Below are 19,594 nucleotides of genomic sequence, written 5' to 3'. Positions count from 1 at the left end.
TTTTTATACATTCCTTGATTCATTTATTTTTATCTTCATTGACTGATTTATTTATTTATCTTGTATATTGATCTATTATTATATTAATAATTTAATTTAATTATTGTTTACCTCTTTATTAACTTATTAAATCGCTCATTCCTTTTATTTATTCACTTTTATTTATTTATTGTCAACAGACGTCCAGGTGACCCAACAGTAACAAAGAAAAAAAAATAGTTGGGTGTTAGAACCTCACGATCCGAGATTAAATTGACAAAAAAAAAAAAAAAAAAAAAAAAAAAAAAAAAAAAAAAAAAAAAAAAAAGGAAGAAACAAAAGTGAAAGCATGACAAAAAAGAAGCTAAAAAAAGAAAAAAAATAGGAAAAAGTCACCAACAGAATTTCGCGAACTCTGCCAGTGCCGCGATAAAAGAAAAAAAAAAAGAAAAAAGACGACATTAAAAAGTGACCCTAAAGGGGAAAGAAACAATTGGAGATTTTTAAAGATTGCCAATAATTAGAATAAATGAAAGTAATAGACAGACAGACAGACAGACGAGGACAGACCGACACACACACCCACACACACACACGCACATATATATATATATATAGTATATATATATATATATATATATATATATATATATATATATATATATATATATATATATATATATATATATATATATATATATATATATTATATATATATATATATATATATTCTCTGCAGTAATGAAGCAAAGAAATGCAAACTGAAAATGAAGATAATAACCTATGTTTATGGACAATTGTGCTGCCAACTTCCACAGTGAAGAAATCCATTTATCTATAGAAAAACAACTTTCTGTTTACTCAACAACCAACATCTGGAAAAAATAAATAACAAAAGAATGAAAACTGCAAATGTTGGAATATTTGCAAAGGTGCAAAACCAGATCGAGCGAAGCATTTATATCCTGAACAACAGTGACAAAAACAGAGATTTCGCTCTGGTCTTACACCATAACAGTTTTGTGAAAAAAAAAAAGGAACGAAAGAAAAATCAAGTCTCGGCAACAGAAAAAGAAACAACAATGGCGAAGAAATCCGGAAATACAACTTTCGAAATGAAATAGAAAGTTGGGAACTTGATTCCAGAGTTTAAAGAAAAAAAACGAAAAGACAGAGAATTTAAAATGAGAATTTTTTTTTTTTTATTTAAGAAAGTTGGGAACTTGTGATTCCAGAGTTCAAGGAAAAAAACTAGAGAATAAATAAAGAATTTAAAAGTAGAGGAAAAGACCCCATATAGACTCCACTTTTCTAGCCCCGCCCCCCGCCCCCCGCCCCCCACCCCCCAAGGGGGCGTGGCTACCCCCCCTCCCCCTCCTGATTGGCTCATTTACGTACGTGAGGACTAAAAAGGGGCGGGGCAACCCCCAAAACCCCCCAAAAGGGGCGTGGCCACCCTGACCCCATATAGACTCCACTATTCTGGGGGCGTGGCCACCCCTGACCCCAAATTGACTCCATTTGTATTATAAGCTCAATATACGTACATGAGCTCATAATTGGCTCCATATGTATGATAATTTCATGTACGTACATGAGCTCATAATTGACTCCATTTGCTCTTACAAGCTCACTTTTACCCCTGTACGTCCCCACATGAGCTCATATTAGGGGGGGGGGGCTTGCCTCCCCTCCAACAAATCGACTCCACTCCTACTGTGACGTACCCCTACTTATAGATACGATCGTCCCACATAACTATACGAATAACCTCCATCCTTTCAACCCTCCACTATTCTGGGGGCGTGGCCACCCCTGACCCCAAATTGACTCCATTTGTATTAATAAGCTCATGCACGTACATGAGCTCATATTGACTCCATATGTATGATAAGTTCATGTACGTACATGAGCTCATAATTGACTCCATTTGTCTTACAATCTCATGTACGTACATGAGCTCATATTAGGGGGGCGTGGCCTCCCCTAACCCCAATCGACTCCACTTTTCTACCCCTGTGACGTCACATAACTATAAGGGAATAAAACCATCCTTTCAACCCTCGCTATTCTGGGGGGCGTGGCCACCCCCTGACCCCAAATTGACTCCATTTGTATTATATGCTCATGTACTTACATCTGAGCTCATAATTGACTCCATTTGTAGAAAAACGTTCATGTACATACATGAGCTCATAACTGACTCCATTTGTCTAACCAAGCTCATGTACGTACATGAGCTCATATTAGGGGGCGTGGCCTCCCCTATCCCCAAATCGACTCCACCTTTCCTACCCCCTGTGACGTCACGTAACTCTAAGGGAATAAAAACCATTCTTTCAACCCCTGACCCCAAATTGACTCCACCTTTCCTACCCCCAACCCCCTGTGACGTCATGTAACTCTACGGAATAAAAAACCAACATTTCAAGCCCCTCACCCCAAATTGACTCACCATTTCCTACTCCTGTGACGTCACGTAACTCTCTTGGGAATAAAACCATTCTTTCAACCCCTGACCCCAAATTGACTACACCTTTCCTACCCCACTGTGACGTCACGTAACTCTCCGGAAAAAAAACCAAAATTTCAATTTCCCCTCACCCCCAAATTGACTCCCACTGTTCTACCCCTGTGATGTCACATAACTCTCTGGGAATAAAAGATTCTTTCAACCCCTGACCCCAAATTGACTCCACCTTTCCTACCCCCTGTGACGTCACGTAACTCTCCGGAATAAAAAACAACAAATCACCCCTACCCAATTGACTCCACTATTCTACCCCTGAGACGTCACATAACTCTCTGGGAAATAAAACCATTCTTTCAACCCCTGACCCCAAATTGACTCCACCTCCATACCCCTGATGACGTCACGTAACTCTCCGGGAATAAAAACCAACATTTCAACCCCCACCCCAAATTAAGACTACCACCTTTTGTCTACCCTGTGATGTCACGTAACTCTATCGGGAATAAAACTTACCCACCCCGACCCCAAATAGACTCAGTTCACTGTTTTTTGCGACTCATGTCCCCTTTAATTGTTTTCAAAGTAACCGGGACCTTTACCTCATCCTCCCCCCTATAAAATCTCTAAATTTATATATACACATTGCGAATATCCTCTCTCTCTCTCTCTCCCTCCCTCTCTCCCTCTCCCTCTCTCTCAGCCGTTACATTTTGTTTATATATATTATATATATATAATAATATATATATATTATATATATATATATATATATATATATATATATATATATATATATATACACAGTTGCTTAGATATTCAGAGTATAATGATAAAAGGATATTTGGCGACTGACTTCATTCCACATGTGTATCTCCCCCACCAAATAAACCATATCAGAGTCAATGTTATCTGATGATGAATCACGCACACACACACACACACACATCCGAATACGAGGACAAAGGTACACATTTCAATTTTGTTTATTTATTATACCGAGTTTGAAAGAGGTTGAAAAATCAAATTACAGACGGAATTGTTATTTTATATTTATAACCAATCCTAAATACAGGGGAATGAATTAATATTCCATACAAATACATACATTAGAAAAAAACTGTACAAACACGAACGCGATAATATACGCATTCCCTTTTTCAAAAACAATACTTCAACGAAACATATGGCTACTATATATTTTCTAACCTGTTCCTTCACATCACAACCCTTAGTATATACCACAAACTTCTTCTCCAGCACTTTCCCGACCGTGTATCAAAGACGACGACGTTTCATCTAACACCTCAAAGCTTTTAAATTTAGCTAACAAGTTTTTCATATATAAATCTTCCACACACCTTTCCTCCAACAGGGATAAATTCTTTTTCTGTATAGCCACGCAACGTATTTTCCCAATTTTGCTCATTTCATCACTGAATGTAGCTAACACAGGTAAATACTGATTCAACCAAGTCGTATTAACTAGTCCGCTTTGACCAATGCCAGCGGGAAAGATAACATATTTGACATAGTCATACGATGATTTAAATAATTTTTCCTTCAATTTCTTGACCGAAGAAAAAAAGTGATTGAACCTCATCTGTTTGGTATCTCTGCCCAAACGATCTGCGTGATCTTCATCTTTGGAATAAGCCACGCTCTTTTGCGCGTATTCATTATCTTCAATTGGAGTGCCGATACCGTATTGGGTTAATAAGGTAGCTATGGTGGGTAGATCAACTTCTTCGTCGCCTTCCCAAAGATGTGATATTTTCAGGTCTTTTCACAATGGCGGACCCTTCAATACCCCTATCACGAAGACAGGCATATGATGCACCAGTGCGAGAATATCGAAAACCTGCCAATTCGGCATACGGATAAGCTCGAATGACGTCCGCCACCACACCGTAATTCCTGCATGTCACACAATTAGTGGCCACTACTAAACACGTATTTCTCTTCCGGAACTTATTTTCGGACAAGTTCCCGAAAACTAACTTGCACGAGGAGGTTGATGAAGCCATGGCGAGAGTTCATGTCTTGATGTGACAATCCTTCAAGAGATAATGAACTACGAAAGCCCCCATGCCCTACCCAAGACCCCTTTATCACAATCACTGATTACAAACCTGTTGTGACGAAGCATCAAGCCTCTCCCAGCAATGATTCAGACTAACATTGAATAAACAAGTCTAATAACATTCCCTCACGCCAAAGGTTCATCCACACATGACTCATTTTATCAAAATCAGTATCACTCCAGCCATGATTCGCAGACACGAATAAACAAGTCTTATCATTTCCTCACGACAAAGGCCGTCCACACACACACACACACACACACACACACACATATGACTCATATATAAAACTTCCACACATCTTTCCTCCAATGGGGATAAATTCTATCGCTACAAGGCGTGAACTTCATCTTTGGGAACACAATACTTCATCGAAACACCATATGTCACACCTGTATTATTTACTTCCGCCCAACTGAACACCATAAATACAACCGACAAGGGAAAATTGATGTTATTCCTTACCCAAAGTGTATAAGAGTAAGTGCAACACACTGACCCTCCGTCCCTACAAGTATTTCTCTTGACCGAAACGTCATTTCCCTCCGTCACTATTCAGTAAGTAGCATATAAAACACTTTCCATTTACTTGAACATATAGTATAGTAAATATTAAAAACAGCAATAAGATTCATCTGTATATGGAATAGATATTCTTATAAAATAATGTACCCGTTGAAAGAAGCGGAATATATAAAACAGTCATTATTCCTCCCTTTCAGATATGGGAAAAAACTCTAGTAGTTGAACTGTCAGCCGACGAAGTAGCCACTCAAGTCAGACACCATTACTATTATGGTGTTGGAGCCCCAAACTCATTTATTAGGAAGGTGAAAACGGGTTCATGACCATGAAGCAGGAGAGAAGAAGAAGTAGCAGGAGATGCAACAACTACCACTGGCAGCCCACAACAGTGCACCCCCCGACCAACTTCGCCACCAACCCACTACTGAAGGAAACGAGCAACCCGGTGAAGGTATGTAAAACCGATGTGTTATATATTTATTTAATAATAGTTTCTGATTCCATAGAAACACACACTCTTTTTCTCCGTTTCCCTGTTTTACCGTTCAAATGCATTGTGGGCATAGTAAAAACACCTATATAATTATTCATAAGGATTTATTGACCACATAAAGACAGTTTACAAATTCAATACACTAATCACTGTCGGACCGTCTCAGCACGCATCCCAATATAACTTCCATGTGTATCCTTATTTTAACCTGAATATGCCAAAAAACGTTTAAGAGGAAACGACTAGACGTCTTAGCAGTTTATCACCGACGTTTCATGGGTGAATGATTCTCACAGCTCATCCTGAAATAAGTAAAAAGTAATGTGATTGAAGGTGTATGATACATATATAAAATATATCCTTAATAAATGTAAATGGAGTAATATAAAAATCAAAGAAAAATATGCATTTACCTTAGTTGTTCAAGATGCGGAGACATTCCTTGTACGTAATAGCACGTTGAGCCCCCGACCTCCAATGTGAACATTTAAACTTTTTCAAATATTTAAAATAATATCCCGTTATCCATTATCATTACCTCCCAAACGAGTGAATGAGAATACATTTTGTATTAAGGATAATACCGCTTTCACACCTGGGTGACTCACGCAATGAACAAAAAAACTAACGTAAAGACCGCACTTGTACGATTTATCAGGTTGTATTTGTTTTATTAGTCGATAGAGGTTATATTCGGGATGCGCATATATAAATTTAGAGAAGTCATTCGCATAAACTTTTGGATTTATACCGTAAATATCAAAAAAGAAAATTATATTTCTAGGTGATTTTTCCACGTAAAAACATACCCACCCAATGACCAACAATATTAATATCAGTAGACGAAGATAATGTATTAGATATAAAAACTAAAGGTTTAATTCTACTTTCTGGCAATGTCAATAATCCTACTTCATCCGAAGCGAACACACCTAATTAACCCGGTCACCGAGTGAACCTTTTAAACTTATTTCAATTTCTTTTGTATCCATTCCATTTAACCCCTAACATCACACTGAATAACCCTATCCACATCCACCGTTAAAATACCCTTGGTATCCCCGAAAAGTAAAATATTGCAAGGGTTAGGCGTAGTCGTACCCAGCCTGATCGATATTCGCAGGTTTGCCGAAATTTCCACTGGCATTGGCAATCTTCAACATCTTCCAGCCAACAAAATTAAAGCAAAAGTAATAGCTCTACCGCATTGTTTTAAACTATCATAAGTTTATCAGATTATCACCGCCACCCCCTATACTTTTCTGCGTCTCTTGATATAATTGCATGATGGTATTAGGGAAACTACATTGAATATTATATACAGTATTCCCATTAACGGTAATATGTATATTATTTAAATCGAAAGATTGAAAATATAGACTATTGGTCGCATAATCACCTGAAAATGTTTCCATATCAATCATGGCCAATGTGATTTTTTCAGGTATACAACTGTTAAAAGGCTGATCAATTAAAATCGAATTTTCATTTGCCCATAACGTATGTCTTGTATAAAGTCTTATCAAATATATATTGTACAGGATTAACTGCTATCGCTTCATTTAAAGCCGGCATTGCGTTATAATGTGGGGTAACTCTATCGATCCATAATTTAGCCTTTTCTACATTCAGCACATTTAAATGTCCGTCTGTGTGGGCGCATAACCCAATTATTATTCGCTAATTCGAGTCTAAGTCTCAATCAACCGAATCCAGTAAATACATGTCTATAGTCGCTATATCCAAAAGAAGTGGAAAATATGTATGCACGCCCCTCGTTTTAAATGTCACCCCGAACTTTCGTCTCCCACCTACTGGTTTGACCGAAGGTATTGCGAGTATATTGCCGAGTTACCCCGTGTTGGGGTTACATGATAGTCATCGTATAAAAATCCCGCCCAGCCTGTGGTAGGTAATGCCGAGGGTTTTATCATTTTCAACATTTTGATATATGATTTTAGTTAAATACCGACAGGATTCCACCAACTTTTCATTCAAGAAAACGGAAGCGGATTTAAATAATGTATTACTAATACCATTAACGACAGACGCATGGACATCATCCGCTAATTGCGTGTTGTCCCTATCTATTGTGTATATAATTCTAAAGCTATACTTGACAAATCTAAGAAAGAACCTGCCACCCATTAACGCGAAATTCTATATATTTATCAGATAGAACTTGATTTATGGAAATATTACAAGGTGTAAAATCCAGTCTTTCCTTTTAATTAATTGAAGTTTCAATAATTCTCCGTCTATTAACATTCGGGAACAATTCTGATATACCCGCAATATACGATGAAACAGGAACTTGATTACCAGTTCGGGTATGTTAGGAACTACGCTAGCCATGTTTTGTGTTTATATAATTTTAGATGAAGAGTAGAACGAGTGCGTACCCGCCGAATGTCATTTATGAATGAGTTACAAAAGATCGTAAACGTCCTTATTAATATATTTACTTCCTAGATTTAACTCGTGTGCCCTTCCTCTTCCTCCGTTTTTTCTTTCCTCCCACACTCGACCGTCTAACTAATCGTTCACTGTTTTCTTCCGTCTCGTTCTCCTTCTCCTTCCAGTACCGCTTAAAATTCGTTGTCCAGTAGTTTTGAGGCCCTTATACCATTTCGATTTATGGATTCTTTAAAGGTAAACCGCTGTTTACCATATCAGATAACCACGATCTACCAAATTCATTAACTGAAGGTTTCGCGGCATTAAATAGAAAAGGAAGCACTTTACGTGCAATGCCACTATGGCCGAAAAAAACCGCTTTCCCTTCTGCGGCCGGGATAGAACGGAAATATCCTCAAATCCCGCTCCTCTCCTTAATAAAGGTCTGATAAAAATAGTTTTTTAAATTCTGCCTCTGAAGGAGGCGCGAATAACACTCATTTTACTGTTTATACTATTCCCAAACAATTTGAAGAGGTGGACTTGATTCGCAAGTTCTAGTTCGCTCGAGGGTGTTACGATCACGAATAAGGAATGCCAAGGGTGAACATTGAATTATATACGCACCTATTCAATCTTAATTTTCCTCTAGGTTTTATACGGAGCAGGCAAGTAACACTCGAGTCTTTAGTGAAATGTAAAAAAGGTGACCATTTTGATCCGTGATAAGAATAGAAATCTGATCCAAGATGTTCGTGTTCAACAATTTGTTTAGACTGTATTATGTATTCCTTTTCCCCTCTACCACTTGCCTAAAGTAAAAATAAAACAGTCCAAAATATTATTTAACTAGGTCTCCCACCAAAAATCGGTCGGTTGAACTATATATCCGTATACAAACATATATATAACTTCTACCCCACAAGCATTATCAGGTAGCGAAATCAAGGGAAATGTGTTTTCAGTTCAGTTCACGCCCGCCATATATTTCATAATCGGTATTAATATGAAAACCTAATAATTTTGCGGCTTTTCCGCTAAATTGACGTATATACTTTTAACGTCCCCCGTTCTCAATTTCCTTCTCTTGATACGTGGTATAGTAATTCTCCTTAAATCTTCATCCCAATGAAATATACGTTACTATTAAAATAATTTATGAAATTATCACCGTAATAAACTTTCAAATAATCATACACGTCCTTATTAAGAGCTCTCACGAGTCTCTTCATATCCCCCGCTAACATTGCTATTCTCGGTCTATACAAATATGTATCCTATCACGTTTATGACGCTCTGTAATAAATTCGAGAGTGAATAAATCATCTTTGGATAATATAGCGTAATAACTCCCCAGGAACATGATCGAAGCTAAACCTACTTCATATTCACCCCATTAGGTAATAATATAGGTGTAGGTAATCTATTGGCAAATTTCGAAGGTGTATTTTGGTATACGTGTCTAAAACAGCCGAGACTGCTCAAATATATGGTGTGTTCACCAGCCATGTCGGTTAAATACTATGACGGGTATATGTCACGTATGTATTTATAAGAAAAGTTCGATAGCGTTTTATCTAGGTCTTATATGCAGACTGCATGATAGAACCCCATTTTCAGTAAACATTATTTCTTCACCGTTCTGATCCGAGACATCGATAGTAATGTAATCCAATACGTCAATGGTATTTAAAGGTTTATAAATGGCATTATGCGGACCTTTACCACATGCACATCCTAACGTGAAGCAGTCTAAGAGATTAACCATTTTATCACCCAAGATGGTAGGTTGAACGATACCCGAATACAGGTAAACGTATTCAACACCTTGATGGAATATATTTCTACCGTGATGAGGTTCAACGCACCCGAAACGAACTGTATATAAATACCTGACTTTTTCATTGAAACCAAACATATTAGCTGCTCTAGCACTGAGTTAATCGTAATTGAATCAATCATATCAACTTTGGCCGCTCCTGCATCGATATGTGGAATGCTCATTCTCTTCGTGTCATCATTCCATGAGAATAAAACCATCCTGCGGATAGCTCCGCGAATATGTTCTCCGTAAAATTCAGATAATTGTTCAATAATTTCCATATTAAACGCTTTAGTCATGACATTCATATCACCACCCAACAAACCCGAAATGGACTTATAAATATACGTATAAACGCGTTTCCCATCTGACTCGTTATAGATCGCGTTAAATGAATAGTAAAATCAAAGTCTCCTGGTTTAATAGCGTAATATAATTTCGGGAGAATGACTCCCACTAGCCCCACTTCATATTCCACTCCTTTCGTAATGATATAGAGACGGCTAACCTATTGGTAAATTTGGTAAATTACACGCCCGATTTTCTGGAAATGTACCTATACAGGCATTGGTATTCACGTATAAGATGTGATCGCTACACATGTTGAATGTAGACTGTATGACTAACAATGGGCATCGGGTTTATAATATATATACATAAAAACCTCCATGTTCATGTTATGTACACCATATTCATGAATTTGTTATCACACAGATTGTCACGTCATTAAAGAAAATGTCCAAGCCTCTAACCGCCATGATGAATCATCCTCACCACCCTCCGATCCAGGTAAAATATTATTATTATTATTATTATTATTATTATTATTATTATTATTATTATTATTATTATTATTATTATTATTGTTATGATTATTATTATCATTGCGGTTTTTGCATTTATTATTATTATTATTATTATTATTATTATTATTATTATTATTATTATTATTATTATTATTATTATTATTATTATACACGTTCACTCCGGTGCTTATTTAAAAATGATCTTTACAGATCCCTTCGCTGAAGACTTCCATTAGATGAAGATTTGATGGGGAGTAATAATAATAATGAAGCATCGCACGTTGGTGGAGGTGTAGGAACCAGAAGGGGATCTTCACTCACGAGGGGAAAGAACGGAGGGTAATAAGGTAGTGAGTACCATTCATATGCGGCTGCAGTAGGGTCACACATTGACGTGACAATGAAGTTAAGTAGTAGCATAGCCTGATTACGCGAAGATGTGCACAGTAACTTCCTTGAAAGAGGTATTCGCTTGGCTATGAAATACTTGTGCGACTCCCTGGAGGAGGCTATTGAGTTTATAGCTAATAACTTGGAAGAGAGACTCAACCGTACTGAAGGTTCGGGTTGGTGTATGACCTCGCTGGATAGGGTTGAACTTCATATCACGTGGCGTGAGTTAGGGAATATTAATAACTTCAAAGGTGTATCCCAAGGGAAGTCCGCGGTAGTGATCAGGTTATCAATATTCAGTCCGGGTACAACTGTGTCGTTACAGCGTTAGAAGTGTACGTTGTACTCCGGGATAAACCCTCCCACATGTATCAACAACCTCCCTCGTTGTCTTAATGAGGAGGATGGGAGGGGGACAATTAATATCAAACATTCGCCAGATATGCCGTTGGACCATGACTCTTTCAAAACATTAGAAAAGGGGAATAACCTCAAACATATATCTGTATAAATTATGTGAATTAGTCATGGGGAAACAGCGGAAAAAACATTGGACGGTACATCTGGCGAGGAAAGGTGGTAACCCCCAAAGCCCTCATTTGGTCACGTTGTTATTAATCACTGACGACCACGTTGCGTTGATTAAGGATATGTTGGCATTCGTGAAGAAGTTCCGACACGGATTCAAGCAGGGGGCGGGGGATTGAGCACGCGGGTGGTATGTGTTACAATTGTTTGACTTTGTTTAATAGTTCCACCATCCGTGAGGCACACACACAGGCCTGTACTGCTCGAACCACTGTCGAATACCCAGAACCCGGCCAATTTAAACAGTTTACTAAAGTTAAAGCTCTGCTGCCAATCTCGCACATGGCTTTCCTGGATTTCGAGGCGTATAATATTCAACCGAAGACCGGAGAAGACGATCCGAGAATAGTATCTCGGCAGAAAGCTTTCGCTTACTGCTATGTGATCGTTGACGGTAGAACGGGGGAATATTGTACCCATAGACTAAGTCACGGAGAGAAATGCGTTGATGATTGTTTGCAGAACATGAACCGGGACTGGGCGTTATTGCGTGAACGAATGCGTGCGTATCCTTTACATATGACTCCTGAATCCACCCATAAGTTTGAAGAGAGCACTCATTGCGAAGGATGTAACGTCGAATTCAAGGCTGGAGTCACGAAAATGTGACATCACGCTCATTTTGTGCCACGGGACAACTTTGTGTGTGCACTGTGTCAACAGTGTAATTTGAATATGCAACTTAAGGAGCCAACTTTAACAGTGTTTGTACACAATTTGTGATATGACATCGCCCTGGTCTTGAAAGAGGCGGGGCTCAGCATGATTTGAAATTCTGAAACGCAGAGGGTAGTAAATTTTACTTGGACAGATCGGGCAATCTGAGATTCGTGGATAGCAACAAACGTGATTAGGGGGACCCTTTCTAGTCTCGCCTCGAGTCATATCAAACAGAAAGGTTCCCTCGAAATCGCACGTCAGTTGTTAACCCAGTATTCTCGGGGTGGATTGTCTCGATTTAGTTTTGGGTACGGGTAAAACAGTACTACCCTTATGATTATGTGACGGGTTTCAATATCCTGCGAAAGCCCGGCATCCCACTTCTCGAGAGTGTTTCGATCGGAACTTACGGGAGAAAACCCCATTTCCAGCGGGGGCTATGCACACGTGGTCAAGGTTTGGAACGCCGTAATTGCACAATCTTCTAGATTACAACCATTTTGTATTTGTTGTTCATGGATGTGGGATTATCTAGCCGACGTTTATTTAGCTTGGAGGAAGGCTGCCATGGCCCAATTCGGACTAGACCGCCGTTACCTGACTTCTACCTCTCTCTCACTCGATGCTTTCCTATATTCCTCTAAAATTCGTCTCCCCTCATTCGAATGGAGTGAACTCTATCAATTAATTTGTAAAAACATCCGCGGTCGGTTTTTTGTAGTCTAGTTCGAAGGCAATGCGTAGCTAATAATCCAGAGTTAAATCCCAGTTTTAGGGTGGGTGATCCTCAATCGTATATATATACGTTGATTTCACCAGTTTGTATCCCACAGTTATGAGTAAATACAAAATGCCCTTGGGTGAAATAACTGAACTTTCCCCTGTCAAATTAGAAAGTTTTGTCGCTAGCAATATTACCGCCATTGATTCACAGTGTGAGTACGGTTATTTCATACTGCTCGATACCAAACCAGTTAGACGGGATGTTGCTTTACAGACAGATGATCTCCCTCTCGCCATTCATCACATGAATGTGACTCACCAGGATCTATCGCCCTATAGTAAACACCTAATGAATAAGTTCAAGGTGAAGCTACCCAAGAAAAATGTTAAGTTGACGGGTACGCATTTACCCATGTGTAATCACTTTATCTGTCTTCCCTTATTACAAACGTTGATAAGGCTCGGTCTCGAAGTGATGTAATAAGGAAAATGTACAAAATTCAAACAGGATTTTTATTTGAGGGAATATATTCTGGAGAATGCCGAAAGGCGTGCTAAAGAGACCGATCCGGACAAGAGGAACACCATCAAAATCATAATGAATGGTCTTTTCGGTGTCACTATTAAAAATTCATTGAATTATTCTACCCGAACTGTCGTCACCACCGGTGAAGCCTCTCTCCTCAGGAATGTGTCCAAACACGCGTACAAGTCTTTGGAAAAACTGGTAACGACAGGTACATTGTAAACCATTGCAAAGAGTCTGTTATGGCTGAATCCCCGATTTATATCGGTTTCAGTATACTAGACATGGCGAAGGATATGATGTATCGGTTCTATTACGACGTTCTTTGAAAGCAGTATGGACACCGAGTTCAACTCCTTTATACCGGCACTGACAGCTTGATCTTTTCCCTGGTGACTGATAACCTCAATCGGGAACTGAAGGGTGCGCTCAAACCCTACATGGATTTAAGTAATTTCCCCAAAACTCACGAATTGTATGATGAGTCACGTAAGGGGGAACTCGGGTTAGTGAAGGTTACGGGGGCTGAACTCATGAGGGAATTCATCGGCGTTAAACCTAAAGTTTATTCGTATCTGACGGAAACTAGTCGTAGTAACACTTGAAAGGTGTACAAAGGTGCCGGCAAAAGAACATTCCACATGGCCAGTATCGAGCTGTAATCGAAAAGAATGAGATTACTTATACTCGTGTGCACAATTTGCAATGAGTAGGAGGCACGATGTGTCATACGAGCCAGCGAAAGGTATCTCTCTGTCCTTTAGAGGACAAGAGATATTATGTGACACCTTATAAATCGTTGGCGTATGGACATCCAGACAATGGGGTGGAGGAGGGTATAGCGGAGGAGGAGGAGGGGGAGGGGGATGGGGAGGAGGAGGAGCTAGAGAGGGTAGTGGTGGCGCCGGTAGTAGCACCAATCTCTCCAATTTTAAATATTCCCGTTCCTAGCACCTCGAGAATTCCTACTCCTGCTATTCCTCCGACCCTACATCCATCACATCATTTACACGGGTGAAAGGAGGTGTTCAAAACGTCGAAGAGAGAATAGTAAATATACAATGTTAATTCCTCTCTCTCTTCGACGTCTTTGACTTCTCAAACGGGAAATGGTTCCACCCTCTCCTCCAGTTAAACGGGGTCGTATCACACCTTGATCGGGTTGTCATAGTTTATATATTTTACTATATATTTTATCTTATATTCATATATTTTAATATATTATATTGTATATAATGTATTTTTACTATATAATCATATACACAGTTAGTTTTTTTATATTTTTTAATTATTATAATGTATTTTTTATTATACTTTGCATTTTTACTGTACGTTCTATTTTTATATTGTAGGAAAAACCTGTATGTATTTCATTATGGAAATTAAACAAATATTATTGCCGTCAACTTCCATTCATCCTAATTATTATTAAGGCTTGTATATAAAAAGGAGCGCGTAAAGTACACAACTATAGTCTTAAACGCGCTAACATCATGGCCGCGACAGGTCCCTTCCCTGGGCAGTTGTTAGACCCGTTCGCTAATCCCTCTTGTATTATCATCGCGGGGTTTAGTAACAGTGGCAAGTCCGTCCTATGTCAAAAAATCATTGAACTCTATGAAACGCGTTTCCAATACATTTTATATTGCGGGGTATCTGAACACCCCCTCGAAACGCATCCCTCAATAGGTCCCAAATTTAAAGTATCCAAAGAAATTTTAAATCCCTTTGATTACGCTGAAAAGGGGGAGACGGAGGTTAATAAAGGTCTATTATTCATACTCGATGATTGCTTCCTCGAGGCTAGTGATAATAAATTTGTGACTAACGCCTTCACAGCGGGATGTCATTCATCTATTTCAGTTATATTCATAACGCAGAATATGTTTCATTCGGGAAAGTTTAGTAGAAGTATAAGCTTGAATTGCTCACATTATATTCTAGTGAAAAATCGTGATTTTAGTCAAATTGAAACTTTAGGTCAGCAGTTATTTGGCCGTCAAAAAGCTTCAGCCTTTTTGGACATATATAAAAAGGCCCTATCACGTAACCGCTACGGTTATTTGTTAGTAGACTTCGCTCAGTCAACACCTGAACTGTTACAGCTCCAAACTAATATTCTGGGTGAAACGGAATATCAAATAGCTTACCAATATGGATAAAGAACGGATAAAACTGCTAAAAACTTTGTACGGAGATGCACGGGGTGTGGGTAGTTTCAGCGGGGTGGACTCTTTATTCAGAGTAGCGAAAAATCTGAATAGCCAAATTACTCATGAAAATGTTAAAGAATTCTTACGTGGGCAAAAGTCTTACACACTGCATAAAGTCACTCGAAAAAAATTCCCCAGAAGAAAAATCATGTCACCTAAACCGAGAGTAATAGCGAGCACCGATTTAGCTGATATGTTCAAATTAGCTCGGTATAATAATGGGTTTAAATATTTGCTAGTCTCTATTGACGTGTTTTCCAGATATCTACAAATTGTTCCCTTGAAAAAGAAGGATGGTGTTACTATGCGTCGCGCTTTGAAGAAGGTTATCGAATCTACCGAATTTTTGGGAATTTCACGTTTGAATAGCGATGAGGGTAGGGAATATTATAACAAACATGTCAGAGAATATCTAGATAGTAAAAATATAAAATTATATAGTGTTTATTCGAGAGAAACCAAATCCTCTATAGCTGAAAGAGTCATAAGGACTATTAGGGTCGGATATATAGATATCTCACACATAAGAATACCTTGTACATTAACGTCTTGCGCGACATTGTTCAGAGTTATAATCATACCCCCCATAGAAGTTTGGGTCGCACCCCGCAAGAGGTTCACGCATTAACGGATAGAGATGACATTGAGCGTCAATTCTCGAGTATGTATAAAAAGGCCGTTCTCGTTAATCCTCCCGCGACTTCGCTCTTGAATGTTGGAGACGTTGTACGTATTGCCGATGAGCGTCGCAACGCAATTTTTATGAGGGTATATACAATTCAAAATACTCTTGAAATTTTTAAAATCCGAAAAGTGGATACAAGGCAAAATCCGGTCGTATACTTCTTGGAAGATTTAGCGGGTGAAGAAATAAAGGGCGTATTTTATCGTGAAGAATTAATTCGCACAAATCTACCAGAAACGTATGATATCACTATTCTGGGAAGGAGGAGGAAAGATAATAAAAACTCAATATTACATTCATTGAAAGGTTATCCGAGTCAATTCAATTCCTGGGTTGATGAATCTCAAATTGTACGGATATGAACCGTAAGCAACCTTTTAATACGTAAAAATAAAAACTTTATTTTATTCATCTCTGGTTTATCACCCAGTGAAAGAAGTGGTTTGGTGTCTACTCTCTCGGAAATTTTTAGAAATTTTCTTTGTGGTAATCTAACTCAAGATAAGAAGTTTATTAAACACTTAAGAAATTGTAGACGAGAAATTCATCTTGTGTCCTTGAAAACAACGTCCATATCTAAGAAGAAAAATATACTGAAAAGTCGTAAAGGGGGGTGGACTATTCTATCGGTTTTTTATTGCCTATTGCTGCGAGTTTGGTAGGGAGTCTTTTTAATTGAAAATGAAGGAGTTTTACGTTATCCCTGCTATTACTACGAGAGGTTAATGAATAGAAAAGAGGTTTGTGATGGTGATACTAATAGCCTGAAGGGTACTGGCAAGTTGGATACGGCAGCTGTTAGTAGTAGCGGACAGTCTCCCTTAATATCCAAAAACCACCTATGCTGGCTATATCACTCACGGGACCTCCTCCTCCCATCCTATAGAAAATGTAGGTGCAGATGGACTGGGGAGGGGAGGTGGTAAAACGCCCACATTACATTGAAAACAATTAAAGGGGACATGACTCGCAAAAAGAGCAATCCGATTTAACACATATTATTCCAATATATTTTAAAAGAACCTCAAAAGTCATACGTTACGGCTTTTGTTAAGCACTTACAAGATTCTACACGGTTGAATGGAATGAAGAAGGAGATTTAACTCATCCGCTCGCAGGTTATAATATTTTAGATATAGCTCGAGAATTTCAACAAGGGAATAGAAAAACCCACGTTGATAATATTTCGAATTATTGCTACTTCATTGAAATGGCGGTGTGTTAAGATTGGATGTTAAGGAATATAAGCCATTAAAAAAACAAATTGAAACGTGGCGAAATATGGGGAAAAAGGGAGGAGGTGAGGAGAGGAGGAGGAGGAGGAGGGGGAAGGGTGGTGAGGGCGGGACATGCGAAAAACAAGATGGTGAGTGTGTTGGTGGCTTATTAACATTTTAGGAACAATGATATCGGAGCTGTTTAGTCACGTGATACTGATTTTGATAAAATGAGTCATGTGTGGATGACCTTTGGCGTGAGGGAATGATAAGACTTGATGCTTCGTCACAACTGGTTTGTAATCAGTGATTGTGATAGAGAGTTCTCGGGTAGCGGGTCTTTCGTAGCTCATTATCTCTTGAAGGATTGTCACATCAAGACGTGAACTCTCGCCATGGCTTCATCAACCTCCTCGTGCAAGTAGTGAAAAACTGTTAGCTAAATTTAAAAGCTTTGAGGTGTTAGATGAAACGTTGTCGTCTTTGATACACGGTTGCGAAATTGCTGGAGAAGATGTTTGTGGTATATACTAAGGGCTGTGATGTGAAGGAACAGGTTAGAAAATATATAGTAGCCGTATGTTTCATTGAAGTATTGTTTTTGAAAAAGCGAATGCGTATATTATTGCGTTCGTGTTTGTACAGTTTTTTTCTATTATATGTATTTGTATGGAATATTAATTCATTCCCCTGTATTTAGGATTGGTTATAAATATAAAATAACAATTCCGTCTGTAATTTGATTTTTCAACCTCTTTCAACTCGGTTATAATAAATAAACAAAATTGAAATGTGTACCTTTGTCCTGATTCGGATTCGGTGTGTGTGTGTGTGTGTGTGTGCGTGATTCATCATCAGATAACATTGACTCTGATATGGTTATTGGGGGAGATATACATGTGGATGAAGTCAGTCGCCAAATATCCTTTTATCATTATACTCTGAATATCTAAGCAAACTGTGTATATATATATATATATATATATATATATATATATATATATATATATATATATATATATATATAAAACAAAATGTAACGGCTGAGAGAGAGGGAGAGGGAGGGAGGGGGAGGGAGAGAGAGAGAGAGAGAGTATATTCGCAAGCAATGTTCATATATAAATTTAGAGATTTTATAGGAGGAGGATGAGGTAAAGCTCCCGTTTACTTTGAAAAACAATTAAAGGGACATGAGTCGCAAAGTTTTATTCCCGTTAGAGTTACGTGACATCACAGGGGTAGAAAAGTGGAGTCAATTTGGGGTGGGGGTGAAATGTTTTGGTTTTTATTCCCGGAGAGTTACGTGACGTCACAGGGGGTAGGAAAGATGATGGAGTCAATTTGGGGTCAAGGGTTGAAAGAATGGTTTTATTCCCAGAGAGTTATGTGACGTCACAGGGTAGAATAGTGAGTCAATTTGGGGTGAGGGGTTGAAATATTAGTTTTCATTCCCGGAGAGTTACGTGACGTCACAGGGGTAGGAAAGGTGGAGTCAATTTGGGGTCAGGGGTTGAAAGAATGGTTTTATTCCCAGAGAGTTATGTGACGTCAGGGGGTAGGGGGTAGGAAAGGTGGAGTCAATTTGGGTGAGGGACTTGAAATGTTGGTTTTTATTCCCGGAGAGTTACGTGACGTCACAGGGGTAGGAAAGGTGGAGTCAATTTGGGGTCAGGGGTGAAAGAATGGTTTTATTCCCTTAGAGTTACGTGACGTCACAGGGGTAGGAAAGGTGGAGTCGATTTGGGGTTAGGGGATGCCACGCCCTCCTAATATGAGCTCATGTATGTACATGAGCTTGTTAGACAAATGGAGTCAATTATGAGCTCATGTATGTACATGAACGTTTCCTACAATGGAGTCAATTATGAGCTCATGTACGTACATGAGCTTATAATACAAATGGAGTCAATTTGGGGTCAGGGGTGGCCACGCCCCCCCAGAATAGTGGAGGGTTGAAAGGATGGTTTTATTCCTTATAGTTATGTGACGTCACAGGGGTGTAGAAAAGTGGAG

The sequence above is a fragment of the Macrobrachium nipponense genome, chromosome 23 (genome assembly GCF_015104395.2).
Source record: "Macrobrachium nipponense isolate FS-2020 chromosome 23, ASM1510439v2, whole genome shotgun sequence".
In the NCBI taxonomy this organism is placed as follows: Eukaryota; Metazoa; Arthropoda; class Malacostraca; order Decapoda; family Palaemonidae; genus Macrobrachium; species Macrobrachium nipponense.
Note: the sequence above shows the minus strand (reverse complement) of the source record.